The sequence below is a fragment of the Schistocerca cancellata genome, chromosome 5 (assembly GCF_023864275.1).
Source record: "Schistocerca cancellata isolate TAMUIC-IGC-003103 chromosome 5, iqSchCanc2.1, whole genome shotgun sequence".
Lineage (NCBI taxonomy): Eukaryota > Metazoa > Arthropoda > Insecta > Orthoptera > Acrididae > Schistocerca > Schistocerca cancellata.
The window spans coordinates 274725587-274743139 of NC_064630.1; the positions used below are offsets into that span (position 1 = coordinate 274725587).

General features: G+C 44.3%; 1 protein-coding gene across 2 annotated transcripts in view; it reads left to right on the plus strand.

The window, feature by feature from the left end:
• LOC126187587 (band 3 anion transport protein) overlaps positions 1 to 17553 on the plus strand; it is a 588329-nt gene that overhangs the window by 199747 nt on the left and 371029 nt on the right. The window lies entirely within an intron of this gene.

Consider the following 17553-nt stretch of genomic DNA (forward strand, 5'->3'; position numbering starts at 1 on the left):
GATATATCGAAATACCGACATTTTAATTTCTATTAATCGATTGTATTGACACAGTATGAATCAAGGATTTTGGTCTAGCAAGGGGGTGGGCTGAGCTCAGATAAATTTAATTTTGTTTCCAAATTCTTTAGAGTAAACAAAGGTATTTTCTTAATCTGTTACGTATAATACCAACTTCAATAGTGAGAAATTTTTCTACACTTTTGAGTCTGAAAACTATGTTCCAATAATATATTACTTTTTTTTACAGAGAGAGATAGAAAGGAGGAGAGACTTATAAGAAACAAGTGTAGTTCTGGGGGGCGGGTCGACGGGCGCGGGTCTGTGGTCCTGTAGCTCCTCCCCTCGATTCGCTTCTGTATCGACATTTAGTACGGCGATATTCGATTATATGAAATAACGATAGTTATTTATTTATTTATTTATTTTTTTTTTTTGCTCTTCATTCCTGTTTCATTTCCATATCGGTTATCTGAATCATTTTCCTGTACACGGTAAGGACGTTAACGTGATTGTAAACGTTTTCCCAGTTGCAGAAAAGTGAGATGAGAAAAAGCGAAGCACACTTTCTCTCTGGTGATAGAACTACATTGAACATTCATGTGTCATTTAGAGCTTAACAAATACTTAAACTTTGTGTAATTTTCGTCGTCGAACACGCAGTTCAGTCGAGAGTAACATTAATCTATTGCAGGAGTTAGTGCCTGGACTCAATATAACAATATTCCTTGTCGAACATTAAACTAACTGCAGGTTTAATAATTTTACTGTCGACGGAACTTTATTCGAACCCAGTGAAAGAGAGCATTCAAGAAACACAACTTTCTGCTATTAAATCACAACTTCTTGTAGATCTTGTGTGTCCAACATACGTATATGGAGCTTCCACATTTGGAAAAAAATAAGGAAACTTTTACGCACCACATACTGTCTACGTAGTTGTCTAACAGTAATTGCAAATATAAGTTAATATGAAAAAATACTACACGTAACGTAGAAATCTCTTCTACAAACAGATGGTTAATACCGTAACAGAAACCATCTTACGTCTTACTGTATCTAACGTGTTTCTATTAATGCGTCCTGGCTACTGGGATTACTCCTGATGAACTGTCTTACATATAAACAGTTTCAGTTGGAACGTACAGCACATGTGTTCCCAGTGATGTGATAGTTACCTTCAGATAAGTTACCTCACTCACTAAGCCACGGTTTGCTGTCTCCGGATATTTCTTAAGCTCAATTGTATTTTACTTGTTTTTTTCACTCCTCTACACGCCCTCATCTTTTTTGTTTTACCAGAAGAAAACTGACGTGGACCTTGTTTTGTGAAAACATAGGATATCGTCCTTCATGTGTTTTCGAATGACGTGGTGTCGTGGTTAAACCACTTGATACTTGAGCTAGAGCTGTATCTATCGATATGTAGTCACTGACGATGCTTAAATTCCAAATTTAATTTCTATTATACGAATGCGTACTAAAAAGTATTGCCTCCGAATTTTTTATGTCAAAACTAGCTTTTTAAGTTAAACAGATGTTATTGACATTCTCCAGCTTTATTCCTCACGACCACGTATTTGCAGCCCTCTGCCGCTAGACGGCCCAGAACTGTAGCATGTAAAGTGGCAGTGTGTAACGTAACTGTGTCGGTGCACGAAAAATAAAGGGCTGTAATCGAATTTCGAATACGAAAAGTTCGTTCACACGTGGAGCATCCTCTCCTACTGCACGACAATGTCAGACCACATAGGAGTGCTGCAATACCTGCAACAATCCTACGCCTTGGATTCGCTGTCATCGATTATCCTCCGTCTTTGTACCATCCGGTTGTCATCAGTTCCCAAAACTTAAAACACATTCGAGGAATTCACTTTGTTAGTGATGAAGCTGCGCAAGGAGAGGTGAGGTTGTGGCTCCGTCAGCAACGTCAAACCTTCTAATGTGACGATACCAACAAAATGGTCTCTCGGTGGGAGAAATGTGTTCGTACCCGTATGTAGAGAAATAAATCTGCAGATATAAAGAATAATGTAGAATGTTAATAACGGGTTTTTTATGTAAACATCTTTAACAATGTTCGAAGAAAACTGGGAAGCGTTACGTTTCAGCATGCCTTCGTATGTCTTCAGGATGGATTAATCCAAATGATTTCCTCTTTTACTGTACATGCTTCACTATCCCCTTGTACACCCGATTGCCTGTTCAAGAAATGTTGGCTTTTGCCTGCATGACGATCTCTACAGTTGTAACGGATCACATAATCGCCCCTCCCCCTTTCTCTGTCCTCGTACACTGAGAGGTAGGGGTGCCGCTGTGGTTCAGCTCGGCTGCTGCCGCTACTAACCAGCCGGGCAGCTCCCTCATTGCCGAGATGCAGCGGCGTGCTGCTGGCTGCACTGGCGTCCGGCGACCAACTGCAGCCGGCGTGGCCGGCGCGCACCAAAAATAGAAAGGCAAGGGCGCTCCTCGCGTCACGGCGCCGCCGCACTGGGCGAAGATCTGCGATCGCAGATCTGGTCTCTATTACAGAGCGGCGCGCCGTGTCAAGGAGGCGCGAGGTTAACTGTCACCAATGGACGGCGGGCTTCTCTAGCAGCGCTAACCGTGGGAAAGACGACGCGTCTCGTCAGCCGGGGTGAGCGCAGATGCTGGCGACGCACGACCAACTGCTGGATTAGCGCCATTCCACAAGTGTGCACCTGTCAGCGGAATGCGAATTTCCGCGTCACGTGCTGAGCCACTTGTGTATCTGGAAAGCAGGCGTGTCGGTGATTTCTCGCGAAGCTGCGTGTCCATTAGGCAGCCACCTACAGATTTGCAGGAAGAACAAGTGGGAGTTCATCTGGCAGTGTGTTAAGTAACACGTGTCCCTCCCCCCTTTTTAATCGAGTGACTGTGTACGTTGAATTCCAAAAGCCGCGATGAAGATACGATTCATCTTAAACAACAAGACGATGGGTCCGATGCAAGCAAATAGGTTAAAAAACACATATTCTTCAGTTTAAGCACCACGAAGGAATTACCCCAATTGGATGGAAATTGGAAGATGTGATGTACATGTACAGACAAACAGATCATTATAATTTCAGAAAAAATAGAGGATTTCTTCAAGAGAAACAGCTTCACAAATTGAGTCACTCAATAACGCGTTGTTCTTCCAGTGGCTCTTGTGCAAGCAGTTATTTGGCTTGGCATTGATGGACAGATGTGTTCGATGTCCTCCTGACGGATATCGTGTCAACTGTGTCCAACTGGCCCGTTATATTGTCAAAAGCCCGAGTTTGTTGGAGGTCCTGACGATAATGCTCCAGACCTTCTCAATTGGTAGATACCCGGCGACCTTGCTGACCGAGGTAGGATTTAACAAACGCGAAGACAAGCAGTAGAAACTTTCTCCGTGTGTGGGTGGGGATGAAGGGCAAGAAACTGGGTGGGTAGAATAACGTCAATGTACCGCTGTGCTGTGAGGATGCTGCAGATGACATCCAAGGGGGCCCTGCTGTGAAAATAAATGACACACCAGACCATCACTCCCTGATTCCACAGCTGTCCACAGCGTCTCCAAATACGTCTTCAGTAGTCATCGGGGCTCTTTTCGAAGCGGTACTCGTTACTGAAGACAATTCTACTCCAGTCAGTGAGATTCCTGGCCGAAGACGAGTCTGGAGACGCCCTGGACAGCGGCGGAATACCAACATGAGTGTCCCCCAGCATACGACCTCACAGAAATTGAGAAATTTTGGAGCATTATCGGTAGGGCCCCTCAACCAGGTCGGGATTTTGACGATCTAACCCACCAATTGGGCAGAACTTGGCACGATATCTCTCAGCAGCACATCAACGCCAAGCCGAATAACTGCTTACATAAGGGTCAGATGTGCTCCATAAATCGGGCAGTGTTTCTGAAATTGTAATCATTTGTTTGTCTGTACATGTACATCATATCTGCCGAATTCATTCCTATTCGGGCGCTGTAGGTGGTGTAGAACTGGTATCAGGCGCCCATTTCACCCTCCACAGCAGACGTAAGTCAGGGCAGTGAAGTGGAGTGTATTTATTTTTCTGTCGGTTAAAACTTGCAGATTATCTTCCGCACCGAGCTGCGGCAGTATCAGTGCTGTAAGAGGTCTCATACGGTATTAGCACTGTGTCTCCTCGCGGTGACCAATGTTTTCGACGGTTTGCTTATCAAATGTGCCTGGTAGTGAAAGATCCTGGCTTTTATGTCAAAATTAGGCTTATTATTTCAATGAATACAGCACCAGCCACGTTTTAAGTATTTTTTATTTAAGCTACTGCGTGCTTCGGGCTTTTATACATATTCAATTAGCGTAATACATATTTGAGTCTTCGGTCAATACTTATTTAGAACGTTGACAGAAAACTGGGTGCTGCAGTTGCTAATGCACTTATTCAGTAACCATGCACCTGCATGCTGAACAGTTTCAGTGCCATTTAGAACCTATAAGAACAATATAACCTTTACCATAGCAGAAACTGTAAGTAAAATATAATCTTCGGCCATAGATGTATTTTTCGGGCGCATACGGGGATGTCAGTCGGCAACATGGAGGAAACTGGGTTGTTTTTAATCAAAACAGAACTAAAAAAAAAGTGCCACATCTATGAACATGAAAATCGGAATAACAACAACCAAAGTGGAAAGTAAGCATAGCTAAAGAGCAATATATCGTAAATATGCGACTCTCGAAGTGTGATAGCTGAACAAAATTGTAATTTTTCACAGGGCAGCTGCAGCAATAATTTGCAATCGATGTTGTAGCTGTGTACTGACAGAAAGACTCGAATATAGAAGCAAATATCCCCACGTGATTTAAAACGGTGTCAACTATTTAAAACGGCCTATTTAAAAATGACTATCGCCCGATAAAGTATTGTGAACGTTTTCAATAGTTTCATTATTTTTGTGTTTGCAATTTTGGGACGTTCATTTTCGTAAAAAGTGCAGTCGTAAATATTTGAATTCAGCCGTCCATTTCTTACTTGTTGTTGAAAACGGAACAGGAAGTCCAAAACGATATTTGAATGACTTTGGTTTGGTTTGCCCATTAACTGTGCAAAGCAATAGCTTTGACAGACGCACGACATGTCCCATGTCCCATGATAATCAAAATTTATAAATCATCTTTTGATCTGCTGTTCGCTTCTAGCCATTACAGTGGAAGTCATTACGTCTTCGAAACAGAAGCGTGTCTATGATTTCTGTTGCTTTAATACAGTAAAGCACCTTCGAACAATTTTGGAAATTGTTTCTTATACAAACGAAGGTGTTGATAACTGATTGACAGAACCTTCCACCTGTCCTTCCTTCCCTGTTCGCGTTAAATATACAATCATTTCATTACTGATGGACTATTAAACCGGTTAAGAAATGAAAATTTGACAGAAGGCACGATCATTTAAAGGATAATAAGATAGAAGACTAAGTTTTCTTGTCACCGTGCAAACTAGAAATTTCTTAAGAAAATTGCACTGACAAGGGAAAGAAGGCTGAAACAAAATTCAAAGCCTTGGCATTGAGATGTTTCGTTGCTTGACACAAACATTTGAAGCATTCCTAAAGTGTACCTATAACGGAAAGCGTCTACTGACTGTGCTAGCGCAATCGATAAATCAATAATTAATTCCATTAGGCTCTAACGAACGACTGAATAATTTGTATGTTGAATAGCAGTCGCTTCAGTAAAATCTATAGGAGATTATCGCGAATTTCATCGATCCACCGCTCTTAAAGATACCGCTTACCTCCAAAAATAATCACGCCACCACTGCAGTTTCTTAATGCAGTGAAGTTAGCTGCCGTAACTGTTAACATTTACTTCGCTTCTTTACCTTTTCCGGGCAGTTGGTGCCCTTCTTCAGAAGTTTATACCTATCGGATTATTCGCTAGTGTAATAATAAAGTGCATACGGCACACAGTATCTGCATAAAACTAGTACCAGTGCTGAAGATGGATAAAATACTAAATTTTCTTCGTCATTAACTATATTTTAGATTCTTTGGAACGGCTTGAATGAACGAAACAAAAGAAAGCATGTTCTGTAGGAATTTTTTATACGGCCATTAGATCACGTCTTTTAATTCGGACACAGAATTTATACGATGAAACCCATGTAACGCATGAAAGTCAGCAGCAAATCTTGAAAACGAACAATTATAAGGAGAAATTGAATTTGTAAAGAAACTATTTAGAAGACATGTGGTCGTCAGTATAATTAAGCGGGCAGTGAATTGCAACAGACTGATACATCCCATCTGCAAATTATCTTACTTACGGCAACGGTATCCCAAGATTATCCAATTAAAACTAAATTTAGCTAAAAAAAAGACTAGTATGGTGGAAACACAAGCAAATGACACGGAAATATTCGGCCTATATGCTACCTACTTTGAATGACACGTTAAATTCCGCTAAGAGATGTAACGATGCACTAATCAAAATTTAAAAGAGAGTACTCATAAATTAATTTTAATTTATACCCTTGCAGTAATGTGACTTATTCTTGTACTAATGTGTCTTTCATATTTCAGCAAACTATTGCTTTCCTCCAAAATAAAACTGACTCCTTTGCCTCTGAGGCTGCACTATGATCCCTTCCGTACAATTTCTCAGCGTTTATCAACTGACATCGATTCTCTGTAGTGTTACGCAAAACCTGAAACGCGCCTTGTCTTGGTATTTCCAATACACGTGACGTTCCCCACAACCGACGACCCTGACTTTAAGCATGCACACTATGTACATAATTTAAAAGCAATAATGCATACAAGCCTTCAGTAGCTTTGAATCTGTGATCACTGGAAACATCCACGTCGCAATGAAACCACATTTCAGGCGAGGAAACCCCTGAAAGTCGTGTATCTACAATATACCCTCATATGTGCTATTGCAAGCGACAAATATTTAGCTTTTGCACTAATTATCGCAACTATGAGAACACTAGGAACGTTATTAGCGATACTTCATAATATATTTATCATTCTGCGATAGGTGCCTGACATGACGCACGTCTTCATGGCATGAAACAATATCGTTAACTGAAACTTCCTGGCAGATTAAAACTGTGTGCCCGACCGAGCCTCGAACACGGGACCTTTGCCTTTCGCGGGCAAGTGCTCTACCATCTGAGCTACCGAAGCACGACTCACGCCCGTTCTCACAGCTCCACTTCTGCCAGCGCACACTCCGCTGCAGAGTGAAAATCTCATTCGGGAATATCGTTAACTGTTCTTTGCAGCCTAACAAACCTGTTTTCTCTCAGACTGTAGGGATGAGCAACTAATGACTGGACGATTTATTCAACAGAAAGGGCTTCATAAATTGAGCAAGTCAATAACGCGTCGGTCCACCTCTGACCCTTGTGAAAGTAGTTATTTGGCTTGGCATTGACTGATAGAGTTGCTGGATGTCCTCTTGAGGAATCTCGTGTCAAATTCTGTCCAATTGGCACATTGGATCGTCAAAATCTCAAGCTGGTTGGAGGGCCCTGCCCATACTGTTCGAAATCTTCTCAATTGGGAAGAGATCCGGTGACCTCACTAGTCAAGGTGCGGTTTAGCAAATACGAAAACAACCAATAAGAACTCTCGCCGTGGCGGGTGGCATTACCTTGCTGCAGTGTAAGACCAGGATGGCTTGCCATTAAGGGCATCAAAACGGAGCGTAGAATATCGTCAGCGTAGCACTGTGCTGTAAGAGTGCTGCAGACGACAACCAAAGGGATCATCCTATGAAAAGCAATGGCAGCCCAGATAATAACTCCCGGCTGTCGGACCGCACGCCACGCGACAGTCAGTGTGGCATCCCACCGCTTCTCCGAGGCGTGCCCAGACACGTCTTCGCTGATAAATTCGAAGCGAGTCTGATCACAGAAGATAATTCTACTCGAATCAATGAGATACCAGGCCGAAGAATTGGCAGACATTACTTCCTATTGTACCTGTTATTAGGGCAGCATCCCGTTCTGTTCACATACGGAGTACAACAAGAATTTATTTTGCTAAGCGACTATCCCTGGACCCAGAAACAGTTGCTGGTTGCGTGTGAAACAGCTTTCAAGAACAACAAAAATTTGATATTCAGTACTTTTCGTAGATGTTGACTGAGTGTAAAATCTTAAGATGCCATCATAGTCCGCAGCTCGTGGTCGTGCGGTAGCGTTCTCGCTTCCCACGCCCGGGTTCCCGGGTTCGATTCCCGGCGGGGTCAGGGATTTTCTCTGCCTCGTGATGACTGGGTGTTGTGTGCTGTCCTTAGGTTAGTTAGGTTTAATTAGTTCTAAGTTCTAGGGGACTGATGACCATAGATGTTAAGTCCCATAGTGCTCAGAGCCATTTGAACCATGCCATCATAATCTACTCATTGAGAGGTACAATCTCATGTCACAAACGTAACATAATAAGGAAAATACTACAGGTAGAAACAGTGTGTTTGTCCTAAAGCAGTGGAACTACGGCGCAGATACAAGGACTTTCGCACTTTGCGGCTCCCAACAAACTTTGCACATAATTTCCAACCTTTACGGAACTTCTGCTCGCTGACATCCGCCGCAAAATGATGAAAGGAAAAAGTTTATTGCTCACTAAATTTCTATTTCAAATGGTTCAAATGGCTCTGAGCACTATGGGACTTAACATCTAAGGTTATCAGTCCCCTAGAACTTAGAACTACTTAAACCTAACTAACCTAAGGACAGCACACAACACCCAGCCATCACGAGGCAGAGAAAATCCCTGACCCCGCCGGGAATCGAACCCGGGAACCCGGGCGTGGGAAGCGAGAACACTACCGCACGACCACGAGATGCGGGCCTAAATTTCTATTTCACCCAGTAAAATTTCAGCATGAGACATGACGTTACAATTCATTATTTCTTTACTACCACTCTATTCGCAACACGGTTTACATGCAGAATCCACATGTACCACGGAATATTCAAGCAAAGTTATATCATTGTATGACACATAGGACAGGAGATATGACGTCACAGACATTTATATGCGCGAAAAAGTAGCTTTTGTTTAAAATGGAGCGGAAATTACCCGGTTTATATTCATCTAGTGCATCATAATTAGAGCACTTAGCGACTTTCAACAAACTTTACGTCTACGTGCTTAACGTCAAATATTTAACACTTTAACTCATTTTTAAAGTAATCAGACATTTGACGCTGTTTTATACTTGGGGGTTCGGTTCCTTAAAGAATCAGGGGTTTACTGGTGAGCACATAAACGCCTGTTTGCTCGCCGTAATTAATTTTGTCTTCGCGATACCTACGGGAGCGGTAGACAGTGGGTTGTGGTTTACTCATACATTCATCGCTTAATGTTGTTTGTTGGAGCTTTACAACTAGGACTACACAGAATGGTTCTGGTCTGTCTTCAAGCGTCTGCCAATTCAGTATTTTTCAGCCTCTGCCGACCTCGACAGGACGTTAAAGTCGATCCTTGTTTCCTTGCAGCTCCGTAGTTTTCCACCAGACTTGAATCATCAATAGAATGCCGAAACTGGTAGCACATAGAAGTTCATAAAATAAAATAAATTTCTACAATACATACGGCTGTTGGTAAATTATCGCATCAAGAAGAATTGACTCGTGTCCGATTTTAACATTTCATTAGTTCCAATTTATCCCCCACTTAAAAAATTAATCTTTCTGTGATATAATTTTTCAGACACTAATACTTTTATTACCTTTTTCGAGTTTCATAGGATGTTTTCCGTATGGTGTTGTGTTCGAGAGACACAACCGTTTTGATTCCAGGGCACAACTTTATTTTGTTGAATGAAGGTTTCCCGCCAGCGCTAATCACATTTTCTGCTTCTTCTCAAGTGTAATCACATAACATATTTGTTTTCTATAAGCTGTGTGTTACTAACATTTAATATGTTCGTCTGCACCATACCTGTTCGGACGCTACATTCGATCGAGTGCTGCCCTCTCTGTCTGGAATTATTTGTAGCTAAAGGACAATGGACAACAGACCACGCCTCCAAGGGCACATAACAGTACTCGGGTCGCTGCAGTTGACATCAGTCGTGAATGGAGTCTTGGTCAGTCCGGAGTCCTAAGTTCGGGGACGAGTGCCATGTACGCGAAACGGCAATATTGATTTTTGAATATTTACTTAATGTGAATCATAGTGATTCTCTAACAGCTGTCGTTATTAATTACAGACCGAATGGATCCGAACTGTTACACAGCCTGCCTGCATTGACGGTCTTCTGGTAACATTTCTGTCTGCGGACGCTTACAGTACGTTTTTACTCGTCGGGCATCTTTAGTTACAACCGGACAAAGCGCAGCAGCAGCACCCTCGCTTTTAAGCCTGAGAAACAGGAAGGCGAGACAGCAACAGTGTACACTCCACTATCCTTATAATGGAGCGCAGCCTGTGTGCCAGTGAACTTAACAACAGTCAGACATTTACCAGCCCTCTTGATTGACAATATTTCTCTTACTTTATCATTGCGACAACGTTTGTTCACATTATAATATGCACAAATCCACCACCTCTTTAATACTGTTGCTTCATTTGCTCGTTGAAAGCTAATGTACTATAACTTCTTTGAAACTATGTTGCCCTGCTCGCACATTATGACTAGTTGGCATCTTTTCAAACTGCAACCCATCGACAGAACAATTATTTTCAGAGTTTATCTTGCTAACTTTGAGATACTATTCTGCGAGATTGGACCTGTGAAAATATTTTGTTGACCCCGACCTACATATGGAGAAACGATCATCATAATAAAATTAAAAAAATCATAGTTCACACGGAAAGATATAGGTGTTTGTATTTTCTGCGTGCTGTTCGAGAGTGGAATAGTAGAGAATTATTGTGAAGGTGGTCCCATGAACCATGTGCCAGGCACTTAAGTTTGATTTGCTAATTATCCATGTAGATATCGACGTAGTCATGAAGTTGGTATTTCGATGTATTGTTAACTGTCTAATAGTAGCTCCCTCCATATCATTGATGGCATATTTATTGCGTACACTGTGCTGCTTCTTTTCTCCTGAATCCCAAAGCGCTCAGTGACAGAGGTATGTGTCGACCATTGGGTGCCATATGTCATCTTCCCAAGTCTGGACGAAGATCAGAAGTCTTTTTGGGTACTAGACCCCAACAGATGTCCCTGGCATTAACATCAATGGCACTTTGCTGAGCACTATGCTTGGGCCTTTGCGTCGGAGAACTACACCCCACCCTTTCGCATCCTCAAACAGTGGATGGAAAGAAAAGTCCTCCCGTTCACTACACGCCACAGTGAACCCTATAACGCCCCTTTTACAGAGTGGGAGCTCCTCAGCGCCCTTGCACATTGCCCCAACACAGCTCCTGGGTCAGATCGGATCCACAGTCAGATCATTAAACATCTCCCGTCTGACTACAAGCGACAGCTCCTCATCATCTTCAACCGGATCTGGCGTGATGGCGTCTTTCCATCGCAATGGCGGGAGAGCACCATCATTCCAGTGCTCAAACCTGGTCAAAACCCGCTTGATGTGGATAGCTACCGACCCATCAGCCTCACCAACTTTGTTTGTAAGTTTCTGGAGCGTATGATGTGTCAGTGGTTGGGTTATGACTTACATAAAGCAACAACACGACCTGGCGGCATCATAACCTTACCACATTGTATGAGTGGAGTCTCCGAGGCCCGCTCCCGATTTTTATCCAAAACTTCCTGTCACTCTGTACTTTCTGTGTCCAAGTCAGTGCCTCCCATAGTTCCACTCGTATTCAGGAGAATGGTATTCTGCAGGGCTCCATATTGAGTGTCTCTCTATTTTTAGTGGCTGTTAACCGTATAGCAGCAGCTGTAGGGCCGTCTTTCACACCTTCTCTGTATGTGGATGACTTCTGCATTTCGTACTGTTCCTCCAGTACTGGTGTTGCTGAACGACGCTTACAGGGAGCCACTCACAAGGTGCAGTCATGGGCTCTGGCCCATGGCTTCCAGTTTTCAGCTGCGAAGTCGTGTGTCATGCATTTCTGTCGGCATCACACCATTCATCCAGAACCAGAACTTTATCTTAATGACGATCCACTTACGGTAGTAGAAACATATCGATTCTTAGGACTGGTTTTCGACGCCCAATTGACTTGGTTACCTCACCTTCATCAGCTTAAGCGGAAGAGCTGGCAGCACCTCAATGCCCTCCGCTGCCTGAGCAACACCAACTGGGGTGCAGATCGCTCTACGCTGCTGCAGCAGTACAGAGCCTTTGTTCAATCACGGCTTGACTATGGGAGTCTGGTTTATAGTTCGGCGGCGCCCTCAGCGTTGCATTTACTCTACCCAGTACACCACTGTGGCGTTCGCCTAGCGACGGGAGCTTTTAGAATGAGTCTGGGGACCAGTGTCCTGGTGGAGGCCAGAGTCCCTCCATTGAAGGTTAGGCGTGCACAACTGCTCGCCAGTTACGTTGCGCACATTCGTAGTTCTCCTGCGCATCTGAATTACTGTCTCCTTTCCCAACCATGGCAGTTCATCTCTCGCATCGGCGGCCCTGGTCAGGGCTTACAATTGCGGTCTGCGTCTGGACTCTTCTGCCTTAACTGGAGTCCTTCCCGTTACCACCTCTCCTGGAGGTCCATTCAGGTACACCTCCATGGTGTACTCGTAGGCCGCAGATTCTTCTGGACCTTTCACATGGCCATAAGGACTCCGTTAACCCTGCGGCTATCCGCTATCACTTCCTCTCGATTCTCGACATGTACCAGAGCCATGAAGTGATTTACACTGACGGCTCGAAGGCTGATGGTCACGTAGGCTTTTCGTTTGTTCATGGAGCACATATTGAACAGCACTCCTTGCCAAATGGCTGCAGTGTTTTCACTGCAGCGCTGGCGGCCATATCTCGTGCTCTTGATCACGCCCGCTCATGCTCTGGCGAGTCATTTCTCCTGTATACTGACTCCTTGAGCAGCCTACAAGCTATCGATCAGTGGTACCCTCACCATCCTTTGATAGCGTCTATTCAGGAGTCCATCTGTGCCCTGGAATGGTCCCATCATTCAGAGGTGTTTGTGGACCCCAGGACACCTCAGAATCCCAGGCAACAAACTTGCCAACAGGCTGGTCATTCAGGCTATGCGGAAACCGCTTCTGGAGATGGGCATCTCCAAAACTGACCTGCGTTCTGTCTTACGCCGCTGGGTTTTTCGGCTTTGGGTGACGGTATGGCATAACAGTACATACAACAAGCTGCATGTCATTAAAGAGACTACGAGTATGGAAGTCTTCAACGCAGTCCTCTCGCAGCGAATCAGTTGTCCTCTTCCGGCTCTGCATTGGCCATACATGGCTAACGTATGATTACCTCTTCCGTCGCGAGGAGCCACATCGGTGTCGCTGTGGCTCAAAAATGACGGTCGTCCACCTCTTGCTGGACTGCCCACTTCTAGCTGCTCTGCAGCGGACTATTAATTTTCCCAGCACACTACCTTCGGTGTTGGGCGACAATGTCTGACAGCAGCTTTAGTTTTAAGTTTCATTCGTGAGGTTGGGTTTTATCATTTGATCTAAGTTTTAGCGCATATCCTTTGTCCCTCTGTGTCCTCCATCCTAGTGCTTTTAGGGTGTAAGTTTTAATTTATTGCAGATTTGTTGCCTTCTCCTTTTTATTCTCATGGTCAGCCAGCCATGGTAATCTGCTCTCTTGTTTTCATCTCTTCTTCATGTTTCTTGTGTCTCTCTGTGGTTTTCTTGTCCGATTTTTTCCATTTTAGTGTTTGTTGTCCTTCTGTCATTCTTGTGGTTTTCTCCTTTCTTCCAGCTGTGTTTATTTTACTCCCACCCTTGTGGAATTATTTTAATCGGAATGAGGGACTAATGATCTAGCAGTCCGGTCCCTACCCCCCCCCCCCCCCCTCTTTTAAGCCAACCAACAAACCAATCGATCTGAGGCTGGTGCACCTCCCAGAATCCCGAAAACGGTGTGCTAAGCGCTAGGCTATCTGGACGGGAAGGTGTCCTTTATTGATGGGCTACTCTATGCTAGAATTCTCCCCCCTCGCTCTCTCTACCAGTAAATCGAAGTCCACCATATGCCTTTGATGCAACTGATCTTAACGTACTCGTTCCCGTTTTGCAACGTTACACCTAGATCTAATCAACGCGACTGTGTCTAGGAGCACACCATTAATATTGTATTCGATTAGGGATCTTTTTCGTACTCATTGCCCGTTAAATGACATTTTCCCAGATTTAGAGCAAGCTGCCAACTGTCACACCAAATAGAAATTCTATCGAAGTCATTCTGTATCCTCCTACGACCGGTCAAAGACGACAATTTTCAATAGAAAACAGCGTCGTCCACGAACAGTCGAACTCTGCTGTGTACCCTATCCGTCAGATCGTTCATATGTATAGAGATCAAGAGTGGTTCTCTCGCATTTCCTTGGGGCACACATATTGACTTTTTTCTGTTATGCCCATTCCACTCGAGTGTCTGTCTGAGACTTCCTAATGTGGACAAGGAGCCGTCGAGAAAGGGGGCGATACCTTTCGTGCCACCACCGTGGTTGGCGAGCGCGCCGAGCGGCGGCGCTGCACCAGCTCGCCGCGTGACGTCACGGCGCAGCAGACAATGGACGGGCGTGCCGGCTGCCGGCTGCCGGCTGCCGGCGGCCAGGCGGGCTTCCTGCGGGCTGGAGCGCGAGGTCAAGGTCGCGCCGACCGCGCCGCGCATCGATTGCTAGTGGGCAACTTGTTGCGGTCGGCACGCAGGCCTCCCTGCCTTCCGCCAAGAACTGCCACCACCCACTGTCCACCGCTGGTGCCGGAGCGCGCGTGCAAATGTGACATTATGATCGCAAATCGGTACTCATGCGACGGGCGCTACCGAAATATTCCAAAAGGCGTGCATAAAACCGGGACATTTGCGGAGCACATACGTCGGGTCTATTGATGACTGAAAGGTAGGTCATGTGTTTTTGGATAGCCCTTGAGCTAGGAACCATTTGTAAACTCAGCAGTTGCGTTACTCCAACTGTCCGCCCCCGGCAGCTGAGTGGAGCCGGCACGGTAGCTCAGCGTGTTCGGTCAGAGGGTTTGCTGCCCTCTGTAATAAAAAAAAAACTAAGTTAATGGATCAACGACGAACTGAAACGGATGTCTTGCGACGTCCGCCCCGTGCAGATACAACGATCGAAAACGAACAAAATGAGATTTAAGAAAATGTGGTCAGCGCGACGGAATGTCAATCCTAAGGGCCCGGGTTCGATTCCCGGCTGGGTCGGAGGTTTTCTCCGCTCAGGGACTAGGTGTTGTATTGTCCTAATCATGATCATTTCATCCCCATCGACGCGCAAGTCGCCGAAGTGGCGTCAAATCGAAACACTTGCATCAGGCGAACGGTCTACCCGACGGGAGGCAGTCGTCACACGCCATTATTATTATTATTATTATTATTATTATTATTATTATTATTATTACTGCAACTATCCTGAAGTACACGGTCATAGTTTGAATATTATGCAATCCCTCCATCTTAAGCAAATGGAACAAGTCACTTGGTTCTTTTTGTATTAGATATGGCCCATGGCGCGCCGTATGGATGCACCGTTTAGTTGGTGGACACCCTAAAAAACATGGTTTTTGGGTACCAGATCCGAGCCACAGGTTGCAAGACGGTTATATACAGCAAATGGCTGGCATTCTTACGATATATTACTAAGACCCCGATACCGAACAACCTTGAAAATCTTCTTGATATCTTTCGCCGTGTCCGAGGTACAGAGGTTCAGATTTACCCTACTTGTACACGTAAAATACGCACTTAACATCCAGTAAGAGGCGAAAACGCAGTTGATAAAGTGACATAGTACGAAGAAATAAGCTGTAAAGTGTCTCCGTTATCATCATTAGGGCTATGGGAATCGTATGTTGTAGTGCTGAAGCACTTGCAAAATTTTTGTGCACGTAAAATATGGCCTGAGGTGTAAAATTAGTTTTGCGTTATATCAGTTTCATATAAATAAACTATCATACTTTTACTAAACTATAACGTTTCTTTTATATGAGTGACATATCCTGTTGTGGCAGAGAAAAAACGGGAATCAACGGAAAAATGCTCCCATCGGAGCAAAAGAAAAAAAGGACAAATACGCTTCCGTTTAAAGGATTTTGGATGAAAAGCGGGGTTCCAACTACCACACTGTACCTTCCTTACCACCTTTAAAAATTATCCCAAAAATTTTGGCATACGAACATATTCGCGCTTTTTTTATGTTTACAGACAAGGAGACAGTGGCAGCGGGTGAGGAGTAAAGAGAAGGAGAAAGTAGAAGCGGGTGAGAGCCAGTGATAGAGACAGTCTATGACAATGACAACGAGGAAGACGGAGATAGCGATAGTGAGCAAAGACAGCAGTAATGGGAAGAAAAGAATGTGATAGGGCAGTAAGAGAGAGCAAGTGGGAGACAGACACAGTGAGAGGAAACAGCAGTAGTAGGACAGTATGAAGGAGACCGTGGCCGTAAGACATGAGGCAGTGACAGAGAGACACAGAGATAATGACAATGAGTTAGGCTTAATGAGTGAGTGAGGATGGGGAAGTAGGAGTGGATGGGTATGAACGACTTGCAACAATGGACCAGTGCGTGTGAACGAGTTACAGTTAGGGGAGCCTGTAGAAGTGAGAGGTGAGTTGCATATTAAGAAGATCGCGAATACGTTCGCTAGCCAGAATTTTTGGGAAAATTTTTAAATTTGTTGAGGAAGGTAGAATGAAGCAGTTGGTCCGGACTCTTCAGCCAGAGTATTTTAAGCAGGAGCATATTTACCTTTTTGGGGCCCCGATAGGAGTGTTTCTTCGCTAGTAGACGATAATACTCGGTATTGACTGTACTATCGCCGAATAATCAGTGGAATCATCTACAACCGTCTCCATTCTGGATGCATCCATCAGGAGCTATTTAACGAGGAACGACCGAAGCGGGTCTGGCTGCCCAGAGGACAATTCGTGAAGCCTTCAACGATTACCGTAACAGATTCTTATCGGAAGATCTTCCTCAAAACCCAAATAAAGTCATATGTAGAGAATGTTAGTGGTACCAAAGCTAGTGTACAGATACTCATGGACGAGGCAGGGACTTAAATTGAGGATAGCAAAGCAAAAGCAGAAACGCAGAACTCCGTTTTCAAAGTTTCCTTTACAAATGAAAATCCAAGGGTACTGCCCCAATTTAACTCTCGTAACATTGTAAAGACGAGCGTCATGGATATTAATGTCAACGGTGTTGAAAAACATATGAAATCAGTAAAACTGAGCAAATCTCCAGTGCGTGATGGAATCTCTGTCAGATTGTGTACTGGGTCAGCCCCTCCTTCAGCCACAATGTACCACAGATCCCTCGAACAAAAAGCACACCCAATACTTGGAGCCGCGCGGGATTAGCTGAGCGGTCTTAGGCTCTGCAGTCATGGACTGTGCGGCTGGTCCCGACGGAGGTTCGAGTCCTCCCTCGGGCATGGGTGTGTGTGCTTGTCTTTACGATAATTTAGGTTAAGTAGT